Source organism: Diabrotica virgifera, chromosome 1 (assembly GCF_917563875.1).
Source record: "Diabrotica virgifera virgifera chromosome 1, PGI_DIABVI_V3a".
Lineage (NCBI taxonomy): Eukaryota > Metazoa > Arthropoda > Insecta > Coleoptera > Chrysomelidae > Diabrotica > Diabrotica virgifera.
The window spans coordinates 298,193,298-298,200,316 of record NC_065443.1 but is presented as its reverse complement, the minus strand read 5'-3'; positions in this window follow the sequence as shown (position 1 = coordinate 298,200,316).

Sequence of the window (7,019 nt, the reverse complement as noted above, 5' to 3'; positions counted from 1 at the left end):
AAACAAATTTTTACGTTTCGCAGCTTTTAAGATGGGTTTAACAGTTAGAAATTATACTTATGATAATATATTAAAGAGATTAAATTTACAAACTCTTGAACGCAGAAGAGTCATGTTGGATATTTGTTGTCTTCGCAAAGTTATCTCTGGTGTTATTAACTCCGAAGAATTGATAAGTCTTGTATACTTTAATATACCTGCTAGATTGACACGAAATCCACAAATATTCGGGGAACAACGACATGCTACAAATTATGGTCAATATGCACCAATTAGTAGATTGGCCCTGTATGGAAACAAGTTTAGTCATGTAATAGATCTGTTTGGTTCTTCAGTTTCCTCTATTAAACAAGAACTCGGGCGTCTTGAATTTTGAATTTAAAAAATTAAATAGATTTAACTGTTATAGTTAATTCAGTTGTTTTCATCATTTACAAATAATTTATATTCTTTTTTATTTTTTATGTTTGTGTTTTATAGTTGTAGTTTTACATGTATCTAAATTTTATATTTTCATTATTATGACAAAAGCTCTGCTTTATTGTATTTTGTATGTATTGGGTTTATCCCGTTAATAAATAAATAAATAAATAAATTTCGATATCTACAGTTTTTTCGATTAAATGCATATTTTTCGAGGTATTCTCAAAAAACCGTCTAAAAAAGTCGATTTTTTCGTCGAAAAACTGTTATTTTCAAGCGCAAATAACACGAAAAATATTAGTTTTATGAAGAAAATGTAAAAACAGTTTTTTCTTAGAATCACATTTTCCATCGAATTACATGGTTGAAATGTAATAAAAAATTCCCACCCCAAGGTTTTAGCGTATGATAGCGGCATGATATACAGGGTGTCCCGAAAAGATTGGTCATAAATTATACCACAGATTCTGGGGTCAAAAATAGGTTGATTGAACCTCACTTACCTATATACAATAGTGCACACAAAAAAAGTTACAGCCCTTTGAAGTTACTAATTGAAAATCGATTTTTTTTCATATATCGAAAACTCTCAGAGATTTTTTATTGAAAATGGACATGCGGCATTTTTACGGCAGCAACATCTTAAAAAAAAATTTAAGTAAAATTTGTGCACCCCATAAAAATTTTATGGGGGTTTTGTTCCCTTAAAACCCCCCCAAACTTTTGTGTACGTTCCAATTAAATTATTATTGTGGCACTATTAGTTAAACACATTATTTTTAAAACTTTTTTGTCTCTTAGTACTTTTTCGATAAGCCAGTGTTTATCGAGATATTTTGAATATTTGTCGAATCCACCACATATTTGTATATGGTTAAGTACGGTTCTAGAGACCTGTTAATAATCTGAAAATTTATTTATAATTTACATTTTTAGGTATATTTTGAAAAAGAAGCTACATCTCGATAAAAGGTGACTTATGAACAAAAGACTAAGAGGCAAAAGTTTTAAAAACACTGTGTTTAACTAATGGTACCACAATAATAGTTTAATTGGAACGTACACAAACATTTGGGGGGTTTAAAGGAACAAAACCCCCATAAAATTTTTACGTAAATATATTGAAAAAGAAGCCGCATCTCGATAAAAACTGGCTTATCGAAAAAATACTAAGAGGCAAAAAAGTTTTAAAAACGTTGTGTTTAACTAATGGTACCACAACAATGAATTAATTGGAACGTACACAAAAGTTTGGGGGGGTTTAAGGGAACAAAATCCCCATAAATTTTTTATGGGGTGGACAAATTTCACTATAATTTTGTTTTAAGATGGTCCTACCATAAGAATGATACATGTCCATTCTCAATAAAAAATCTCTAATAGTTTTCGATATATTGAAAAAAATCGATTTTCATTTTGTAACTTCAAAGGGCTGTAACTTTTTTTGTGAGCACATTTGTACTAAGGTAAGTTAGGTTCAATCGAACTATTTTTGACCCCAGAATGTGTGGTATAATTTATGACCAATCTTTTCGGGACACCCTGTATAATGATCCTTAGACTATTCCCTACCTTCTGTGAAAATTTCAAGTAAATCCATGCTGAACGAAAAAATTGCGAGCCAAAATTCTTCATTTTCTCAATCGACTATTGGGGCCGACCTACCGGCTCTGTCCCGTCATACAGCTGACCGACTATAATAACTTTTATTTATATTTAATTTAGAGCGTGTGTACTGATTTTCAGCCTTAGTAAATGGAAATAATTACTTTCGTAGGAAAGCAACTTTGATACCCTCGCAGTAACCCCTGTTCTACGTTTCGCTTGACCGGCCGCAGTATGTTTCTCTACACACTCACAGTAATCAACTGTGAAAAATCTAGCTTTAGTAAATTCAAATAGATTTTTCAGCGCTGCCTCTTGGTCTATAATACTTAGACGTCTAAGATCAAATTTACGCTTTATATATTTATACAAAATTATGTAAAGTTTGATAAGAAACTATACAAAAAATAGTCTGCTTAACTTTCCCCTACATAGTTAATACCAAATAAATTCAGTTAAGATATAAACATGATAATAATTGCATAAAGTTAGCTTACTTTATATAATAAAAAAAGTTCTGCAGATAAGACTAAGAAATAACTTATCACATACAGTCGGAAAAATGAAAGAATACGCATGCGTCATAGATAATATGCATACGAATCAAATCAAAAATTTCTAGTCAAAACAAAGTCTAAACTAAGTTAATACTGAAAATAAACGGATGTGACTACTACCCCACCGTACGATTTTTCGCTACGTAAGAATGTGTCAAAAAACTTTTGTGATGTTATTCTTTTTCTGATAACATATAACAAGCACCGACTGTTTTTAAAAATTTAGGTAAAGTGAAACGAAAAAAGATTAACACGTTGTTAGACGTTAAATTTTGAAGATTTTTTAGATTTTTCAGTAGAAGTTTCAGTAGATCGGCAAATTGGAGTTCACATCAGTAGGTTTTATACAGTTTTCAGTAGATTGGAGTTCAAATCATTAGGTCTACTGAAAAATCAGTAGACCTGGTAACTCTGCCTATCAGTGTTTGTTGTGGTCGAGAATCGATATCCATCGATAAATATTGATAGTAAGGCCCGGTACTTTATGTCTTGATTAACAGCCCGTTAGTTAACGGAGGTTTAATCGGGTCTCTTGCGTTGTAATAAATGCAATTATACTTATTTATAATTATAATAATACTTGTAATTGCAAAATCGAGACATAAAGTACCGGGCCTAAGCAAAGAATATATAGTAAGTAGAAGGGTACGTCCCTGTAACGTTTTAGCGTTGATTGATGTATATCAATCAACGGTTTTAGCAGAATTTTGCGTTCCAACTGAGTAGGTGCTATGGTATGGAGGTGCATATATCTGACAACACCGACAACGCCCGCTCTGCGGTCGTAACATCCCTCGTCAACAGGCCTGATCTATACTGACTTTGTTTTGTAACTTTTAAGCTCCTCCCAATTTTGTGACGTCAGACATAGGCTGTCTGAAATGAAAACGTTTTTTAAACGTATTTTAACGTCATTAATCATACGTATTTAAAATCACCTACAAAATAATAATAGCTTTATTGCCCAACAGTTTCCCATTTATAGGACAAATACAGAAAAAAATAATCACATAATTCATTAGTATAACATCTACAAAGTAATAGTAGAGACCTAATCTAAGTAAAGAGAAGCCATTTTTAACAAATCATTAAGTGAGCACGAAAAAATATCACAATGATTGCAAATACTATTATAATTCTTACACATGACAAAAAGAGGCGATTTAACTAATATATTTGTTCTTGCTCTTGGACACTTAAATAAAACGTTTGATCTAGATCTAACTCGAGGAACGTTGAAATTAATTTGTGCTAATAAATCACTACAGTCAATACTGTTATGTAATAATTTATACAAAAATGTTAATGAACTAATTTCTCTCCTTAATTCTAAACTAACCATGTCAACTCTACAACATAATGTATTATTATCACATCCACGGTTAGGATAGATTCCATCAATTTTAAATATCAGATATTTTATAAGTTTTCTCTGTACTTTTTCAATATCTTTTGTATAACAATTATATATAGGATACCAAACTAAACTGCAATATTCTAATTTTGGACGTACTAGAGAATAGTATAATAATTTTATTGGTGTTATGTTGGTGAAGTTTCTGCAGTTCCTAATAATGAAACCGTACATTCTCATAGCTGCAGAAACTTTTTGTTCAATATGCAAATTGAAAGTTAACTTGCAGTCAAAAATGACACCTAAGTCTTTGAGGCTATTACATTTTTCCAAAACAGAGTTCTGAATTATATAGTTAAAGTTAACTGTCGTCAATTTCCTGCAAAAACTCACTACTTTACATTTTGCAGAATTTAATAGTAGTTTGTTATTAGTACACCATGTATCAATAGCAGTTAAGTTACGCTGAAGTTCTAAACAATCGCCAATAGTGTCGATCTTACAGAAAATTTTCAAGTCGTCCGCAAAACACAATTTTTTACAGTTAATTTCTTGAAACAAATCATTAATATAAAGTAAAAATAATAACGGTCCTAGATTGGAGCCTTGCGGAACACCAGACTTAGACAGAATTAAATCTGACTTAAAGCCATTATAGAATACATACTGTCTCCTTCCTATTAAATAACTACCAAAGAATTTAATTAAATTAACAGAAAATCCTAAATTTGATAACTTGGATAATAAATACGGATGAACCACCTTATCAAATGCCTTCGAGAAATCTGTATATACGACATCAATTTGTCCTTGTTCATCTAATACTTCAGAAATAAATTGTGTCATCACTACCAGGTTTGTGACGGTAGATCGTTTATCTATGAATCCGTGTTGAAAAAGTGCAATATAGCCGCGAACACACGGATATATACGATTATACAGAACAATCTCGAAAATCTTTGAGAAGTTACACAACAGAGAGACAGGTCTGTAATTAGATATATCAGATTTAACTCCATTTTTAAATATAGGACATACTTTTGACTCTTTCCATATTTCAGGATATTTTCCAGTTTCCAAAGACAAGTTAAACAGTTTTTGAAGCAGTTTGACAAATATTCGTGTACAATCTTTAACTAGAAATGCTGGAATATTATCTGGACCAGTCATCATTTTATTTTTTAATCTTTTAAAAGCTTCCAGAATTTCATTTTCTTCAAATTTCAAAAAATTAATGGTTGGTAAATTAAAACCCTGAACGCTGATGTCCTCTGGTTCATTATTGTCGGTAGATACATAAACTTTTTCAAAAAATGTTTTAAAAGCGTTGACAATATCCTGGGGATTATCAAAAGTATTTCCCTCATAACACATTTCACCTGGAATTCGCGATGACTTATTTTTAGTATGTACATAAGACCAAAATGATTTTGTTTCGATGGTAATACTGTCTTGAATGTTTTCAATGTAATTGTTATATGCAGTTTTAATTTGCTGTTTAATAACTTTGCGCAATCTTTTAAATTCTATGTGATATATTTCGTTTCCTGTTTTTCTATACTTTTGACAGTTTTTGGCTTTGAGTTTAATATTTTTAATAATATCTGAGTAATACCAATTTGGATACTTATGTTTATAATTTTTGTATACCGGAACATATCTATCAACTATTGTATACAATATATTATAAAATTGCTTTAATGCTATATTTACATCATCGTAATTATCTAAAAAGTCCCAATTAGTTTGTAATAGTTCAGAATACAGAGAAGTGAAATTTGCTTTCCGAAAATTATACATTTTCGAATTAGAATTTGGTAAAAACCTAATTTCCTTTTTTCCCAAATTATTAATCCTTATCATAAGTGCAGGATGATGACCATCTTCTTTAACCAGTGAAGAATCATCATGAATAATATCACATTTCTCTGATGACATTACTAAATCCAACAAACGACCTAAGTTATTAGGCACATCATTGTATTGAACTAAATTAAATAAACTTAAAAAATCTAATACAGTTGATGTTTTTATATCTAATCTGCTTTGATCTACAAACTTGGGTACATTGAAGTCACCTAATATAACAATGGTTTCATTAAATATATCCAGTTGTTCTAAACATTCAAAAAAGTATTCGAAGTCTTCAGAACTTAACTTATCAATAATATAAAGAACTAAAACATAAAATTTTCTATAACCAACACAACATTTTACAGCTAACATATCGATTAGGGGAAACTGTAGATCGTATGTGGATACATCGATAACAGACGATTTAATCTCCGTCTTCAGCGCTAATAAGACGCCTATCCCAGTGGTTTTATCTACAACATCAAATTTTCGATCCTTTCTATACACATCGTATTGATCAGGAAACAACTCTAGACTGGACACATCCTTGTTCAACCAGGTCTCACTTAAAGCAATAATGTCATATTCACCCTCACTTACACTAGTATAAAACTCTGTAACTTTAGAGTTAAGACCACGTACATTTTGGTAATAATTTATAAGTTCACATCCTACAACACTGTCGGGCTCTATTGGTTTAAAGGCACTACCTTAGGTATACCATTCATATACTTGATTTTGAAAGATCCATTTCCACTCGCATTCATGTTGTTTAGTTCAACCTTTACATTGTTGTAATAATTAATTTGATTTCTAGTTCGATCAAATGACATTGACACATTTTTGTAGTTCCCATTTCTTAGAAATTTAGCTTGCCGTATTAAAGCAAATACATCATTTTCATCATCTAATATGACCTTAATTGGTCGAATTTGCCCTTGGTTAACTTGCCCAAGTCTGAGGAGCTTAATGTTGGCAGTATTCACATTAGGACTTACGCTTGAGATTATTTTTTGAACTTCAGACTTATCGCTATTCTTACGATGATCCTCAGATAGTTGTTGATCCTGTTCCGGCACACCAAAGAAAATAACATTTCGTTTTCTTTTATTTCATTCGTTGATTTCTTGTATTATTTCTTCCATTTCTAGTGGGTTCGAAGAAGATTTCAAAATCTGGTTATCATTTTTTAGGGCTTGTATTTCAGCCTGAAGTGAGAGAATTAA